We start from the raw sequence: 17285 nt of genomic DNA, 5'->3' as shown, positions 1-17285 counted from the left end.
CCACATAAGAGGACCCATAAGGTGTGTTGTACATAATCCATGGTAGTAATATTATAAAATATTAAGGTGGCATGGTTCCTCCATGTGCCACCCCTCCACCTAGGTGGTCCCATGCCTACATTTAGTGAGACATGGCCCAAGGACCATGGGAGAAGTAATATAAAATAGGTGGAGATGGATATTATATTGGATTATTCCCTCCATGTAGGATAGGCCCATGTGGGGGGGGTGTAGATAGTCCAAGAATGCAAGTTAAATAATGGGGAAAGTAGGATAAGGTAGCAAGATTCCTTGTGCCAACCCTCTACTTGTCCTCCTGGATGTTTGGATGTATTATAAAATTGGGAAGGGAGTATCTTAGACTTGGGATATGGGGTTTGGTTTATGTGGAAAAATGAGGCAAAGGGTTATCGCACACAATTGAGAGTGCGTACCCACCTAGCCCACATGGGAGGTTCCTCCACACACACCATGCATGTGGGAGGGTGCATTTATTGGGAGAGACCTCCTCCCTTGGCTATAAAAGGAGGGGGCTATTCCTTGATGGGACACGCTCATTCTTGTAAAGCCACCCAGCTAGTCCTTTGATTCCCCCCCCCCCCCCCATCCTTCCTTTCAAATAAAGCATGACCCTCTTCTCTTGATGTCTCCATCTCTACATTCCACCTCCCATCATGTACATGCTCCTCTTTCCCCTCTCCCTTCTCCCTTGTGCCATAGTCTCCCTCTTCATTCCCACCCCTATTAATCCCTTTTTCCCACTCATGTTAACGCTTCTCCCCTCACATTCCCTCTCCCCCATGGCCCTCGAGCGTCGCCATGCCTAGCATCTAGCCTCATGCCTTAATTTCTTTTCTAGTTAATAGAATTGGTGTGGCTATTGGGATGCGGTCTCCATAGCTAGTGGCATAAAATCCATCGACATCCGTTACTCCTACGACTATGTGCAGTTCTGTGGCATCTTCTATGTGAGGTTTTCTATTTCTATGCCTCCAATCTATGACATATGCGTCTCTTTTGCATGCGGTTCTATGGCATCTTTTGTGTACAGTTCTCTATTTCTGTGCCTCCAATCTGTGACATCTGCATCTCTTCTGCGTGCGGTTCTGTGGCATGTTCTGCTCGCAGTTCTCCATTTCTACGGCTGTAAAACTTATCTATTTCTGCACGTCTCCTGCTTGCGATTCCTATGCATCCGCACGTGCGTCCTCTACTCGTAGCTGCAAAACTCTTGCTCACAATTCCTACGCATCCGCTTGCGCATTCTTTGGTCGTGACTGTAACTCGTGGTTCCTATGCATGCCCTGTTCTCTAGTCACGGCTGTAACTCACGGTTCCTATGCATCCGCTCGCACATGCGTTCTCTAGTCACGGTTGCAAAACTCCTGCAACACATGCACCCCTCTATCCTCTTCTTCTCTCCTCCCCTTTTATTAAGGAGTGGGAATTGAACCCAAGATCTCCCCATTCACAAAAGGAAGACTTACCAATGGGCCAACAAATAAGAAGTGATAAAAAATGTAATGATATTGATTATATGTTGAAATCTCATGAACTGTAACTCTCCAACCATGGGGAGTTTCCTCTTGCTACTGTTGTAAAAAGAAAACGTACTTCACTTCATGTGCTCTATTCATATCTCATATTAGATTGCAGATTCTGAACTTTTTCAAGTTCACTCCTTGGATGCACGCCACATGAGGAGGGTAGATATTTATGTCACTTCTCGACGAATTCAAGGATTTGGTGCTTGGTTCTCCGCTCATTACGGCTACTAATTGGCAAGATCTCTTTCTTGATCTTCATGTCGATCTTCAACAACTGATTGTACAATGCATTGCTCGAGGAGACGATGGGTGGGATGATACACCTTGGATGGTTCAAGATGAAGAACTAGTGATACACTTGGAGGGCTTTGATTCCAACTCTACTCATTGTGCGATGATCGAGCTACTTGCTGCGTCGAAGGTAATTAAAAGGGTGACATTCTTCCAAGGGTGGGATGATCCACAAGCTTGGGGTGAGGTTTGGCGCATCTGCTTATTGATTCCTATGAATAAGCTCATCTGGAATGATTTCTTCTTGACTCACTACAAAGGTTTCTAGGGCTCGGCTATGGTTGGTAATGTTTTGACCAAGGAATCCCTTTGTATCTAATCAACCCTTTGCACTACATTTTGAGCTTCAACTTGTAATTCTTTTTGGTCGAAAGATAAACTATCAACAAAGGATTGTAAGTTTATTTAGCGCTGAACATCTTGCTCATGTATTGAATCCTCCCCACCCTCTCCTTCTACCTATCTTGGACTACCGAGAAACCTGGGATGTCTGGATTTTAGTTTTGGTGTGATGACATCTTGGATCCTTCAATTTGACAGAGCATACAAACCTTCGACGAAGCCTACTGGTGTGGGTGTGAAGCTCACTTCACCGAGAGGTGAGGTGTATTGTTATAGCAAGTCTACACCTACACAAGTACTTGCAACCAAGCTGAGTACTCGACACTCATTTTTGGGCTACAAAAGGCGCAAGCACATCACATCAAGCAACTTGAGGTGCAAGGAGATTCTCAACTCGTGTGTGACCAAGTTAGTAGAAGGTGGAAGGTGCGAAGCGAAGGCTTGGTTCCATGACATCAACAAGCATTGGAACTTTGCAAACAATTTGAAGAGGTAAAAATTCAGCATATCCCTCGAGCTCAAAATTTAGGTGTTGATTTCCTGGCACATGAAGCTTGTACTTCAATCACACATGAAACGAGTGGAAGCACCGCCTCAACAAAGCCGCAAGCCATGAATGAGGGTGATCATTTGTAAGGAATACAAAGGTTTTGGTCATCATGAAACTAAATGTTGTGCATATTTGATACGAGTTTACTGACTTTAGAACATCATCAGAAAGATCCTTAAGGACATTGCTCAAAAGAAGGATGCCAAACCGCATACCCCTTGAAGAAATAGCATGGTGACTACAAGAACTGGAAGAAGTTGAAGGTGATGTGCAAACTTTCCAATTGTTGACATTTGTCATGGCATTCTTGTTTGCCTTGATGAGAATAACCTCATGCAACGCCATGTCTCTAACCCTTGGCTGTAAAGATGGATACAATATCATGCCTCGACCTATAAGGGTTGGTCCTTTTAAGATGTTATATGAGCTATTCTATGCTGAAGATTCTTCCTGTATAGCATTTCACAATACACTAGTCACACCCCACCCTGCCTATGTGTGCTTTGTGGATGTATCTTCACCTGATTTTTAGTTCAAGCTACCTCTTTCCATTGTTTGCCAATAGATAAGCCTCATTTTGCCTCTCTCTTTTCCATTTTCCAAGCATGGTTGACATTCCTGTGTTCTGTGGTCGGGTTGAAGAAAATCCAAATGAATATCTTGTGGCCTTCAAGTGTTGTTGTGTTTCTCTCAACTTTCTTATTGCAGATAAATGGTTGTTGGTTCTTCCCACATTTCTAGAGGGTTTGGCTCAAGTGTGGTATGAGAAGCAGGCCGAGGACGTTCGCCAAAGTTGGCCGAGGTTGATAGTAGCTATGATTGAGTATTTCAGCAAAGAAGAGGATCGAGAGAATGTGTACCTACAGGTGGCAAACCTAAAGTAGTTAGAAGGTGAGACAACGCATTGACATGTAGATCGAGAGCGACGGCGCTCCTGGACCATTTAATTGCCATGCAGAAGGAAAATGCCGAATTTTGAGCTAGAATGACTCAGCATGTACTGGGCTACCTTGTAGCAGGAGCAAGTGATGAATTCCACCTCAAGCTTAAATGGGAGAATCCAGAGACCATGGTGCTAGCACAAGAGATTGCTCAAAAGTTTGATAAAGTTCAGTTTGACCTTGCTTCAAAGAAGACGGTTGTCCCTTCACAACCCCCTCAATTCTTGCAACAACAACCTGGGGGGTCCAACTCAAGGCCATACCCCCACCCCCCATCAGGGATGTATCCACCGCCTCCACCTCAAATGTATGGTCCTCCCTTAGATGCTAACCCTCAACAAGGTGTATATCCTGACCTTCCGCCTGGAAGATTTCCCTAGCCTCGCCCATGAGCCCCATCCTTCCTACTCCCCTGGTCCCTCCTGCTAAAGAACTCAGAGTTAATGACTTTGCCAAGGCCCTAAATGATCTTCGGCTTGAGATGGTGGGCATCTGAAATCAAGCCAATCACCCTCCAAGAGAATGTGCCAATGTCGTGTGGTACGAGTGCCACCAAAAGGGTCATTATCGCACCGAATGTCCCAATATTCCAAGGGTGAATCTTCTTGGTGAATCAGGCACCAAGGATTCTAACGTAAAGGTCCTTGACCTCGGGAAGAGAAGTCATACCACCATAGACCCCTCTCCAAACCGTGGACCATCGGGCTGCCCTAGGAAGAAGGTGTCCTTCTCAGAGCCCTCAGATGTTGAGATGGCAGATCCACCAACAGAGGACTAAAAGATCTTATAGGAGTAAGTGGTTGCCCTTGGATTTTCCTATCGGCTCAAGGCAAGAAGACTATTCGGTCGTTCAGGACCTTGCTCATCGGTCTTTGAGCATCACGCTTCCTCAACTAATAGCATTAAGCCCTAAGGTGAACGTGAGCTATAGCAAGGGCTCTCAACAAGGAGGAGCAAGAAAAAGGGAAAGGTACGAGAAATTTCTTCTATCTTTGAAGAAGTTGATCGACACCCGCATACAATAGATGTCATCATAGATAATTGCTGTATCAAAAGTGTGTGTGTTGATGGGGGAGCTGCATGTAATATCATGGTGCCCCGTATCATGAAGAAGATGAATTTGAAATGCACAAGGCATTCCTCCACTCGAATCAAGGTAGCAGATGGTCGAAAACTCGCCACCCTGGGAGTCATTGAGGATTTGCCCATCACTATCAATGGGTTGACCACCACCGTCAATTTCTATGTAGTGTACATTGAAGATACAGGTAAGAGTTACCCAGCCATACTTGGGAGACTGTGGTTGAGAAAGAGTGATGCAGTTAGCTATCGGAAGACAAGACACATGTCTTTTGGTGCTTCAAAGGAGAAGATCCCGGTGCAACCAGGTGCCCTTGAACCAAAAAAAGAAGAGAAGCAAGGCAGTGATACTCTTTCATCCTCGGTGTCTGAGTCAATGGAAGATTCAGATGGGGTTTCTCAGATGAAGAAGTTTACATGATGGAGGTGTCTCCGACCCCGCCACCCATGGAAAAGGTAACAGCTAGTCCTCAATAGCTTGAATCTATGCTTTCCCCAGACCTCACTCTGAGTGAGAAAGATGAGTTCCTAGAAATGTTCAAAGGTTTCCCTGACCTCTTCGCAACTAGCTACCACCACCTTTGCCGTGTGACTACCATAGAACACAAGATAGAGCTGAAGCCTCTGATGCTAAGCCAGTGGCTCAGAAGTATCAGAGATTAGGGCCCCTATAGACCGATGCTTTGTGCTCAGAGTTGCAAAAGCTTGTAGAAGCTGGGTTTATTGTTCTGGTTCACAATATTGAATGGGTTTCACCAGTGGTAGTCACCCCAAAGAAAAGCAACAATGGTGGGTCTGCATCGATTATAAGAAACTCAATGTGGCCACCAAGAGGGACCATCATCCTCTGCCCTTTCAAGACCTCATTCTTGAGAAGGTAAGTGGTCATGAGATGTATACTTTCTATGATGGTTACTCCAGGTTTTATCAAATCAGAATTGCTGAAGAGGATGTGCTTAAAACCACATTTGCCACACCCTGGGGGACATTTGCATTCAAAGTAATGCGATTTGGCCTCACTAATGCTCCTACTACCTTTCAAAGATTTATGCAGATGGTGTTTGCTCCTTATTTGGGGGATTTCTTGGAGGTGTTTTAGATGATTTCTGTATATTCTCGGCACGTAAGGAGCATGTCATGAACGTTAGGTTGGCCTTCCAAAGGGTCAATGATGCGAATGGCAGTCTCAACCCTGATAAATGCACCATTAGAGCCACTCAAGGGAGGTTACTGGGACATATTGTCTCATCCGAGGGCATCAAGCTTGACCCTAAGAAGGTAGAAGCTATCCTCAAGCTCTGCTCGCCAACAAACAAACGATCTCTTGTATACCATTTGTAAGATTTACTAGTAGTTGAAGAGTTGCGGGCTGGCACATAGTCTTTGGATCAACATTTTCCACCGTATGATTTGAGTAGACAAGCACACGGTCTCTGGATCAACAATCTTTTGGGTGAGGTTTCTCTAACTATCGTCAAGAGACCACGATCGTTGATGAAATCTGCATATGAGCCCAGTTTCTTCTAACTATAGAGTCTCTTCTAACTGCTATAGCATGAAGCTCAGTTCCTTCTATCACTCGTAAAAAACTTGGCTAGTGCCTAAAAAATACTAAGTGGACACATGTTGAGCACCTAGTACTAGTCGTTATTATAGAGTAGAGTGGAGTGTCCCTTTGCCTTCGTTCTGTTGATCCCAACTCAGTAGCATGTGAGGGCTGAGGGGCAAGGAAGATGAGTGATAGTGGGAAAATAGAGTTTACTATAGCTTTTAGCTTAGGAGCCCTTGTAATAATAGTTCACCACCAAGGTTTGAATGGGTGGGAGGATGTACCGGTGTCCATTTTCTTGGTCACTACCATTAATGGGGATCTTTCGATTCTCCCTCTTACCCTGTAGTGTGAGTTCTTCTCGATATGAAAAAGAGAAGATGTCCTTGGTCCTCGTAGCTCCTTCTTCATTACTCCTGCTCACCATTTTTATTGTAGTGGTCCTAACAATGCCACCTTGCCAAATGTCACATTTAAGAATATAGTGCATGTATATCCATCCATACTTATGTGCTCCATATGCAATAATCCAAAGGAATAGAGAGCGTCTAACTGCATCATCTCACTCAATATCTCATTCATTTATGAAGCAGATATACGGTATTAGTACTAGCTATGTGGTACCACTGATAATAATAAATTCATATAAGCCATGTGTGGCTTTTCTAACCATTGTGGCCTTATCCATCATGGGTATCATGGTGCTCCCGTATTCATATGCCCCATGTAACACTCATGGGATTGATTATCTAGTAGGGTCTAATTACCCGAAAATCACTCCCTTGTCCAATGGGTTTTCACACTTTCCCATGGTGGTTTAGTGGGTGATTAGTATTCCTCTGGAATAATGTCTTGTGGTAAAGTCTCTCAGTTAGAGCCACGAGATATAATACTCCTTGCATTCAGTAAGTCTCTTATTGAGCTAGAATAATAAGGAAAACTTCAATGTGGCCACCTATATCCATGGGCCATTAATATGTTGATACACTTGTAGTACACAAGGATCCCCAAGGGGATATTTTTACTTTTGATGTCGATACCAAAGAGGAGGCAAGAGAAAGTCCAATTAGGTCTCACACATAGTCTCCATATGAGGAAGCTATAAAGATCCCCTATTGTCTATTTTCACATGGGGTGTTTCAAGTGGATTATAACTTGGAGTGGCCCTTGAGTATAATATGTACTTCCATAAAAATTAATTAAATATCCACATGTGATCTCTGCATATAGGATTCCCTCCCAATTAATTCACTCCATTAAAATAAATATTGTCCAGGTCATGAGGACAATTGTTGTATAGCTGTGGTCATTCATATATTGTCCAAGATATATAGGTGTGGTCATCCATCTCATTAACTATCGCTTTGATTCCTACAAATATAAAGTAGCTTTTTAAAAAATTAGAGACAAGATTCTCAATATCTGCTAATATCTGCCAATATCTGGAAGGTATAAAGTCTACTATATCAAAACATTTACCAAAATGAGATACACCCCTAGAGATCAAAGGACCCCAATGGGGAGGTGTGTGTGTGTGTGTGTGTGTGTGTGTGAGAGAGAGAGAGAGAGAGAGAGAGAGAGACAGAGAGAGAGAGAGAGATTAAACCAAAATGGAAGGGGGCCACTTGTCAAGAAACTATGTGGGACACTTGTTTACAAAAGTATAACTATAGCGATGTGCCTGGAAGGCAGTGCTAATAAATAAGCAATCGTTTTGCAAATACGACCAGATGATAATAATTGTGTATCATTCATGTTATCTTGCAAATGCTCCCATGTAGCGCTTAGCCAGATAATCTATTATTCTGTGCTGTGATTCATGTCATCAAACCTAAGTACAAACTCTCTGCATGTATTGTACTTGCAGAGTAATAGACGCAGAGTCTAACATTGCCATAGTAAAATCCTACATAGATAATTGAAATCAAAATCAACCACAGAAACTTTCATAAAGAACAAAGACAAGCAAACGATTACTACCTTCCACGTATGCTTTTTGAGCTACTACTTGAAAATCTTTGTGGAGATAATGCTTTGTGTCTTTATTGATTGCAAAAATTTTGAGTGGGTCAAATTGCTTAAGAGGCTTAGCACCAGACACAAGAACTCAACAAGAGTACTGAAAATGGGTGGAGCCAATTTTGATTCCAAAAATTTCTATGGCCCTAGTTCTACACATGCATGCAAGTAAGACACCCTATGCATCCAAATATTTTACAACCTATAGCAGTGTCAACTATTACCACATGCTACCTCTAACAATAGATGCTGCATCCTCATCCATCTCCAATGCAACCTTACCTGTGATGTGCTTGAGCATTTCTAAAGCAATCATAAACAAAGACAGGTGAACATCAGAAATTGAAAGTGGGTTGCAACATGATGGAGTCCAAAAGTGAATCACGAATGTGTAACAAAGAATGAAAGAATTCATAACAACTAGAAGAAGAAGACTTGACCACTCTCAAAGGTCCCTATGTCCATGGACTCTAGAGAGGATTCCCTCCCATGCAAAGAACTTCTAGAAATTGGCTCATCACCAGTAGCAACAAACTTGCCTACAATCTCACGCTTTGCCATATTTCTATTCACCACAACTCCAACGAATGATCTCAAAACTACTAGTACATTTATAGTCTTCGTCTCAACATATAACGAACGATGATGATAAGATCCATTCTAAGGATTTCATTCCATGCACATAAAATCTTTGCCATCAAGACCACAATCTCCAACCAACGGATTCTCCTCCACACATCCTTTCCCTAGCAATAACGATGAAGTTGTACTACACAAAAATTTTCTCAGCGTGAAGAACTCTACCAATACAATGAAGATAGAACGTCGCTCATAATGAGCTAAAATAATGACATGATGATTAATCAGGCGCATGCAATTTTCTTCTTTCCCAAACTTGGAAGATGACACGTGGAACAAACTGGAGTCTCCCTCAATTGGGGGCTAACCATCAATAAACAAGCCACATGGACCAATCACAAATTTCAAATTAAAGAGAGACCCATAAAACATCGGGAACTATTTTTCCCATCTCAAACCTACAACCTTCACTAAGGCCTACCAAAAAAACGTATGGCAACCTAGAGTGTAGTCCTTCTCCAAACCAAGTGAGTACTATAACCTTGATTGGCAAACAAGAAGAGAAGGAGAGGGCAGGATCAAGAGCAAGGCTCTAATACCATGTTAGAGAATAGAGAGGAGGGAGAACTACAAAGTTAAAAGAGAGACCTCACACACAAATGTGGGAGAGAGATATAGATATAGATAGATATAGATATATATTAACGTCTCTAAAAGGACAAATGGCCTATGAGACTAAAACAGTTGATACATCTGCTAGTGTTGTCTCATCAAAGAGAACAACAAAATAAATAAGCTGAAGGCTGAGAGCTACTAAAGGTACTTACAGTAAGAGGGACTGCAAGTGACCCAAAACTAATGAAATACCAAGCAAGTATCTACTAAAAGTACCAATTGATCAGCATAGGCAGAAAGCTAATCAATAAAAAGGTTGCACTCTTCTTATGTCAAAAATCCCAATCATGGGCAGCTCTAGGATCTCATAACTCGGTGCCACACGTTTTCGGTGTTTGGCAATGATGGCACGGATCCGATGAAGATATGGGTGCTGGGCACGGGGTCTTGGGGGCCTGGGCCTCCGTGACCTGGATATGGTGATGGCTTAGTCCAAAATCACACCACTAGAGTGTGGCAATCTGCCTGTGTGTGATAAGGTGGTGGTGGCGCCAGGGGTTTCTGATGGCGGGGAGGGCATAAAACTAGTTGAGGTGCTAGCAGTGAAGAAGTCTCTAAGTGTACTTTGCCTGGATGGGGTTGGTCTCGGCTGTCTGTCTCCCACCAAAGTCTCTCTATGATGTCACTTGAGCTCTGATAAAAACAAACCCAAGCATTTTTTATCTTCGTACTCCATCATTCTACAGAGGGCCAAATCCTTCTGAATAGATAGTGGTATCTTCCTTGGATTTCATAATATACCGTGCATCTACATATGTAATGCTCCTCTATCTCCTCCTCCTGCTGGCATAACTGACATATCCGATCCTGAGGGACTGTGTGGGTGTATCTCCCTGTCTCTATTCTCAACTGATGTGATGAGGTTCGAATTTGGCCAATAATACCATGTAGCCCATGAGATAGGTGTGTGTCCATGTATGCTGGCCTAGCTATAAGTTCATCTGGAGATAAATGAAGAAAATGGCTCTAGTAGTGTGCCATCTTCTTCCCTAAGGGCTCATGTGGTCTAGTCCAGGTTCTCTTAGTCTCCAACTTGACAATATCAGCTCTAATGATCTTGTTTCGGTCATGGCGAGACAGGTCTCTGTATTGAAAGGGTGGGAGGGCCATTGTCAACTCATGCTCTACAAACCATCTCTGTAGCTGAGCATACCAGCACCATGTTCGACCCTCCTCTACTAGCTGCCTGGATGATATCATAGCTAACCGTGCATATCTAGAGCCAGGTATATCCCACAATCTATGTATGCAAGTTACTGCTTGGAACAGAGCCTCAGTCACTAGTGGAGTAGCTGCTAATTCAGCTCGTATTATCGAATGTGGTACAGATGACTTGCTCCGGATCATGTGGGCAATCAATGTCACTAATGGCCTTTCTAATCTCCTCCATTCAGTTGCACCCCCTACACTGGGGCCCCATATAGCTGCACCATAAAATAGTGTGGGCACCACCAATGTCTCAAACAACCATAATTTTGTGCGTGGCTCTTGGAACTATACATGTGCACACTGTCTCTCTAGTGCCCTCAAAGCTGCATAGCCTCTATCCAATCTGGTATCAATCGCGGCTCTCATTGAAAATTGTGGACCAGAAAAGATCACCCCGAGGTACACATAAGATCGTACCTGCTCTACTGTCTCACCTTTGAAAGTGAATTGTTGTGCTGAGCGCGTCACCCAAGCTTGTGTAGTATTAAATACCATTACCTTGGTTTTCCCAAGGTTTACTGTTAGATCCTTGTCCTCACAAAAAGCCTATACCGCATCTAAATGTCTTTGTAATCGTTCTGGAGAATCTGCAATCAAAACTACATCATCTGCATAGAGCAATATGGGTATCAACACTCCTGCTAGGCTGGCTCCGGGTCCTCCTCCTATCCTGTTGATATACTCTGAGAGCTCATCAATGTATATGCCAAATAGTGTGGGAGAGAGAGGGCACCCCTGCTTTATGCCAATAGTACTCATAACTGCATTTGACAGCCCTCTAAGTGCTCTAACTTGGCCCATCACCATCTCATACAAGGCATATATCCCCCACTGCATCTCATGTGGTACTCCAATATCCTGTAGTCTTTGCATCAGCCTGGTCTGTGGGATTGTGTCAAAGGCTTTGCGGAAGTCTACAAAGCAGCAATATATCCTTCTATGCTGATGTTTGCCTTCCTCTATGAGTGCCCGGAGAGTCAGGATGTGATCCAAAGAGAGAGAGAGAGAGAGAGAGAGAATCAATCTTACATAGAGATTTCAACAGTTCGGTTGGGGGAAGAGGCAAATCAAGACAACTTGTTTCCAAAGTAGTGAAGGTACAAACAACTAGATAAGCACATGAGGAGCAATAATTGGGCAATTTTGAGCAGAGATAGCCTATGCAAAGAAGGGTTCTTATAGCCTTTGATAGGATGGGAACTCGTGCAAGGGCTAAAGCTCACCAAGAACAAGGCCTTCAAAAGGTTATTAAAGGAGACAAAGAGAGGGAGAAGCAAATATAGTACTATGGAGATGAGAGAAAATTTGTTTTGATTGTGAAGGAGAAAGGAAAATAGATGTATTAAGATGAGAGCAAGCTCCATATGAATGAAGTATTGAGTTTATTGCCCTTTTAAGTGTTGTGATAGTAGCCACAAGCTACCCACCAATTGTAAGCTTCCACTAAAAATGATTTCCTTCATTTCAATCGTTACTTTCTAGTCTAGATTTTGTCATGTAAATCATGTAACAAGCATTTCAAGTAGGTTGAAGTTGTGCCATGACTCGAGTGCATCCCTTTCTTTAACCCTTTCTTTAACGCTAAAATTGTAACCATCATTAAGAAAATATTCATCATGATACACTTATGTAACATGTTTATGTCACTATAATCACCTTCCTCTCTAAGAATCAAACTCAAAATGTCTATCTGCCTTCAAGCATTGAAATCCTTAGTGTGAGGTGCAACTATTGGTATACTTCCAACATTGAACCCAAAATCTTGAGTCTTAGTGAGGGGTTGAGGGTGAATTTGCAAAATAGTTCCCCTAGAAAAATCACATACTTTTGGTCTGCTTTAATACCCTGCACATCTTTAATCATACCATGAAAGAAGATAAAGGTCTACCTTTCAATGTATTGGTCACCTTTATTCTAGTAGTACCTTTACCTTTAGTAGTGCTAAGTAAAGCATATATTGGTCAACATATTGGTCACCTTGATTCTAGTAGTATCTTTACCTTTTATAGTGCCAACTATAGTATATACTTGACTACCATAGTAGCCCCTCATATAAAGCCAAACCTTGACATCAAGGTGATATATCCTTACCATTACTTTTACCTTTAGTAGTGCTAAGTAAAGCATATATTGGTCACCTTGATTCTAGTAGTATCTTTACCTTTAGCAGTGCCAAGTATAGTATATACTTAACTACCAGAGTAGCCCCTTACATAAAGCTAAACCTTGACATCAAGGTGATATAAAGGCATCAACTAAGAGTGCATAAAGTAGGGGAGATTGGGTCTCAAACAAAGGGCCTCATCATAATTTCTTGGACCAAAACAAGGCCTTATTTGAGGTAGCCTAAGCATGTTGTCATAGTTTGTAGGATCATGTGTAGAACCAAGTGGCACTTTACATTTACAAGTTAGGAGGCTTGGTCCTTTCTCTCATAATCAACATGCCAAATCCAATCTCCTCCTAGCAAAGTATTATAAAGAAGTCCATGGTGACCTCATGGTGACTACCCCTCCTTTCCCCAAGCCTCCTAGGGGGTCCACTAACAAATATGTAAGATAGCAATGTACAAATTTTCATAGAATTGTGCTTAGAAGAGGGATTAAGTTTACACACACACACACACACACACACACACACACACACACACACACACACACACACACACACACACATATACTTATGTCAGGTAAGGGTATATATATATTGGTCACTTGAATGCACTACTATATATAGGGTTTTTACCGAGTGATTCTCTTGGGCCAAACTTGCACCTACTCCCTCCTTCCCTCTCTCTCTCTCTCTCTCTCTCTCTCTCTCTCTCTCTCTCTCTCTCTCTCTCCCCCCCCCCCCCCAAGCATTCTCTCATGCTTATTTGTTCTAGGGCTAGATTTGCTATGCTTTCGATTTTGGACCAATATCTCCTCTTGATATATTTCGAGTGGGTTTATCAAACATATTATCAACAAGTAGACCCGCTCTAAGGGATTACAATATTGAGTGTTCACCTCTTATCTTGACAAAGATAAGGCTAATGACACTTCAAGGGATAAGTTGAGTTCGATATAAGTTACAACTCATGTGCTAATACCATCTTAAGTCTTAGGTTCGTTTGCAGAGAAGTCTACTTCTTCAATCACTTAGGTGGATTTTTCTTGAAGCAGATGAATCTAGAAGGTTACAATTTGGGTTGTGTTGATTGGATAATAAAGATACTAAGTTAGGAGGACCTTACAAAAGCGCACCTATGCATTTGGAATGGGATCTATGATATTTGTAATGGTTATATTTTTAAGGAGGAGTCCTTGCCGTTTAATCTTATTCTTACAAATCTCTTTAACACTTTGGGAAGCACAAATTTGTGCATTTATGGTATTTAATAAACTTTTGTACTAATGTTGTGAATAGCTCATAAGCTCTTTTTCATTGGTTCTCTAAGCTACTCCACTTGTTGCTCCACTTCATATCTTTTCTTTTTCATTGGTTCTCTAAGCTACTGCACTTGTTATCAACTAAATGGGCAAGATTGGACATAATTTTAATTTTTGTGCAGTCATAGTTGACTCATATTTAGGTGCTCTTGCACCTTTTCCTCTATCAAAGCTCTATATGTGGTTTTGTAAGGTATAGGGGTACTTTGAAGGGATGTGTGTAAGAGAGAAACAGTAAAAAATTAGTATTCTACAAGTCATGGATGTCAAAAAAATTCTTCATATTTTATACGATTAATTTGGAAAAAATTATGCTACATGAGCAAGATTTAAATTTGCATCTTTATCTAGTGTCCATATCTGGAGACATGTAAGACATAGAACTTTCTATATCATTTTTATGTAGTTGTGTTGTGTACCCAAAATTTTATATGATGCACGGGCATGATTTAATTGCTCATCTCCCCACTTGGCTGTTAGCCCCAGTTCCAGAGATCCCCTAGGTAGTGAACTGGGGTTTCGCAGGAACAGGCTAGTTTTTCTTTCAGCCTTTTTCGATTTTTTCCATACTCAGCACTTTCGGGGCTGCTGTCTTGTATGAAATCTTTCAAGCATTAATAGAAGGTTCCTTTCTTTGAAAAATAAAAATAAAAATTTCTCATCTTTGTTTGGGTCCATATCTAGAGACATTGGATATAGAATTTTATCTATCATTTTTATGTAATTGTGTTGTGTACTAAAAGAGTTTGGCTAGCAAGGATGTTCCTTAATGCCACAATCTAGTTTTATCCTATTGAAGTGAGCTTGTATAAGCCTTCAAGTGAAATCATGTGTATCACACCCTCGTTTGACCACATCTTTTCTTAGGTTTGGATCAATATTGTCACAATTGACTATATACTTATTGGACCTTTTAAAGCTTCTTTCTTCTTCTTCTTCTTCTTTTTGCTTGATTGTCCTTTTGGCTAAATCTTTTCTTAGCTTGCACACATGCATTGGAAACTTAGGGTGCACATACCCCTTCGGCTGTATCACATATACCTCCTCTTGTAATGAACCATTTAGAAAGGCATTTTTAACATCCCTCTGCCATAACTTCCATCCAAACATGCTAGCCAATGCAATAACTATCCTTATGGCAATCATGTTGCAATCATCATAATCCAAACCATATTTTTGGGCATAACCCTTTGCTAGTAACCTTTCCTTGTACCTTTCAACACTCCCATCCAATTTATGTTTAATTTTATAGAGCCATTTATAGCCAATAGCCTTTTTCCCTTTAGGAATCTTGACAAGAGTCCATGTATGATTTTTATCAAGGGCATCCATCTCCTCATCCATAGCATCTCTCCAATCTGAAATTTTGACAGCTTATTCAAAACATGATGGCTCAACATGTTGCATTTTACTAACCATATATGCATAATGCATCCTCATATAACCATTATATGTCAACCTATCCATGGGATGTCTCTGTCTCACCCTTTCCGGTATCCTTAGGGTTGTGGATTTGCCACTTGCTTTCTTGGATGTGGTGGCACATACTTTGTGGCATGCTTGGTATCTTGTACTTGGGCAAGTTGTAAATCACTCCCTTCATCAACACTTGCATCCTCAATGCTTCATCCACCTCAACTTTTTGCTTCCCTTTGTCCACATGCATACTCCCCCTTAGTCTACCAATTCACACTATCACTGCTTTCTTCTTGTTGAGATGGACCTTTCATATCCATACTTGAATTTTCATCCAACATGGCTCTCCAATCGCTATATTTTTCCTTTCTACAAGGGCATTTTGTTATGGAATATATCTACATGTAACCCATCTCTTTACACCTTGACTATACAAGAACTCATCAAACTCATAAGACATGTACTCTCCACCATTATCCATATGAAAGCATTTTAATTGACACCCAAGCTCTAGCCTGAGGAGTAGCCTCAAGGTCTAGCATCAACATTTGCAGTTTTCCCTCTATCTACTTTGCAGGACACTTTGTCTGAGAAGGCTCTCTATTCTAAGGCTTCACCAACAGTTATAAGCTAGAGTTGACGTGCTTTCTAAACGAGTCATCTAGCAACACTAAAAACAATCAGTGATATTTGGCTCATGTCCTTGACTACGGATTCGTCTCAAAGGCTCATCTGGGTTGCCATATATGCTCAGAGATGAGCCTGCATCAGAGTTCTCATCTCTTCCTACACAGACTTGTGATTTCAAATGGGATTGTTCAACACTTGAAGACTAACCTCTGCAATACCCAACACATTCAAAGAAGAAGTTGAAACTTCATGTCCGCCTAGTGTCCTTGAGGCATCAAAGTACTCATTCCCCTCCCCCAATGACTAGGCGGTTGCACCTTCAAGTAAACTTGCCTTTAAAGCTACCAAGGCTCCTGCTATGTCTTCACGAAATGTAGTAACTAGAATGCCAGTTATTCATCGAGGTGTTGATTATTTTGGGTCTTATATTAGCTTCCTTGAGAGCTAACTAGATTTAGGCTTCTCACATAAATATTCCTGCTACTGAAAGATCAAGTTGTTCTTTATCAGTGGCTAAGCCCTTCAAGCTATTATGGCCTTGGCCTCCAAGAAACATAGCCTTCAGCTAATGGGCAAACAAGCTATTGATGATGATTGTAACCATACAAGAAGCTAGTCGTTGTACAAGCTTATTGTGATCCAAATCTGCTTTGACTTGTACTATTACTGACTGAAACACATGTGGCAACAACATTGCACTGGTGACTTTAGGGAAAAACCCACAAAAAAATGGAGCATACTTGGACCAATCGCTTTAAAATAAAAAGAAATGTCTTTAAAAATACCTATTTTTCATTTCTTATCACACATCTTCACTAAGGCCTTTTGATGGGCAGGCCAAAAAAGAAGAAAAAGAGCAATATAAGCACATTTAATGATTCACACCATTCCAAAGAAACGTGAATTCTTTAAATTGCACCTATCCATTAGGTGTGTGCTCCAAATCAACCATGTAATATGACATACATATCCATTGGGTGCGTGCTTTGAATTATCCATGGGTACTTGTTTAAAAGCCTTTGAAAA

The 17285-nt window shown here is 41.5% G+C and overlaps 1 pseudogene; it reads right to left on the bottom strand.

Moving 5' to 3' along the window:
• Positions 1 to 8539: 8539 nt before the first annotated feature.
• Positions 8540 to 11490, bottom strand: LOC147884213 (uncharacterized; annotated as a pseudogene).
• Positions 11491 to 17285: the final 5795 nt, after the last annotated feature.

Source organism: Dipteris shenzhenensis, chromosome 27 (assembly GCF_047967505.1).
Source record: "Dipteris shenzhenensis isolate YYH24624 ecotype China chromosome 27, Dip_SZ_1.0, whole genome shotgun sequence".
Classification (NCBI taxonomy): domain Eukaryota; kingdom Viridiplantae; phylum Streptophyta; class Polypodiopsida; order Gleicheniales; family Dipteridaceae; genus Dipteris; species Dipteris shenzhenensis.
Note: the sequence above shows the minus strand (reverse complement) of the source record. Positions and strands in the feature narration are given on the sequence as shown.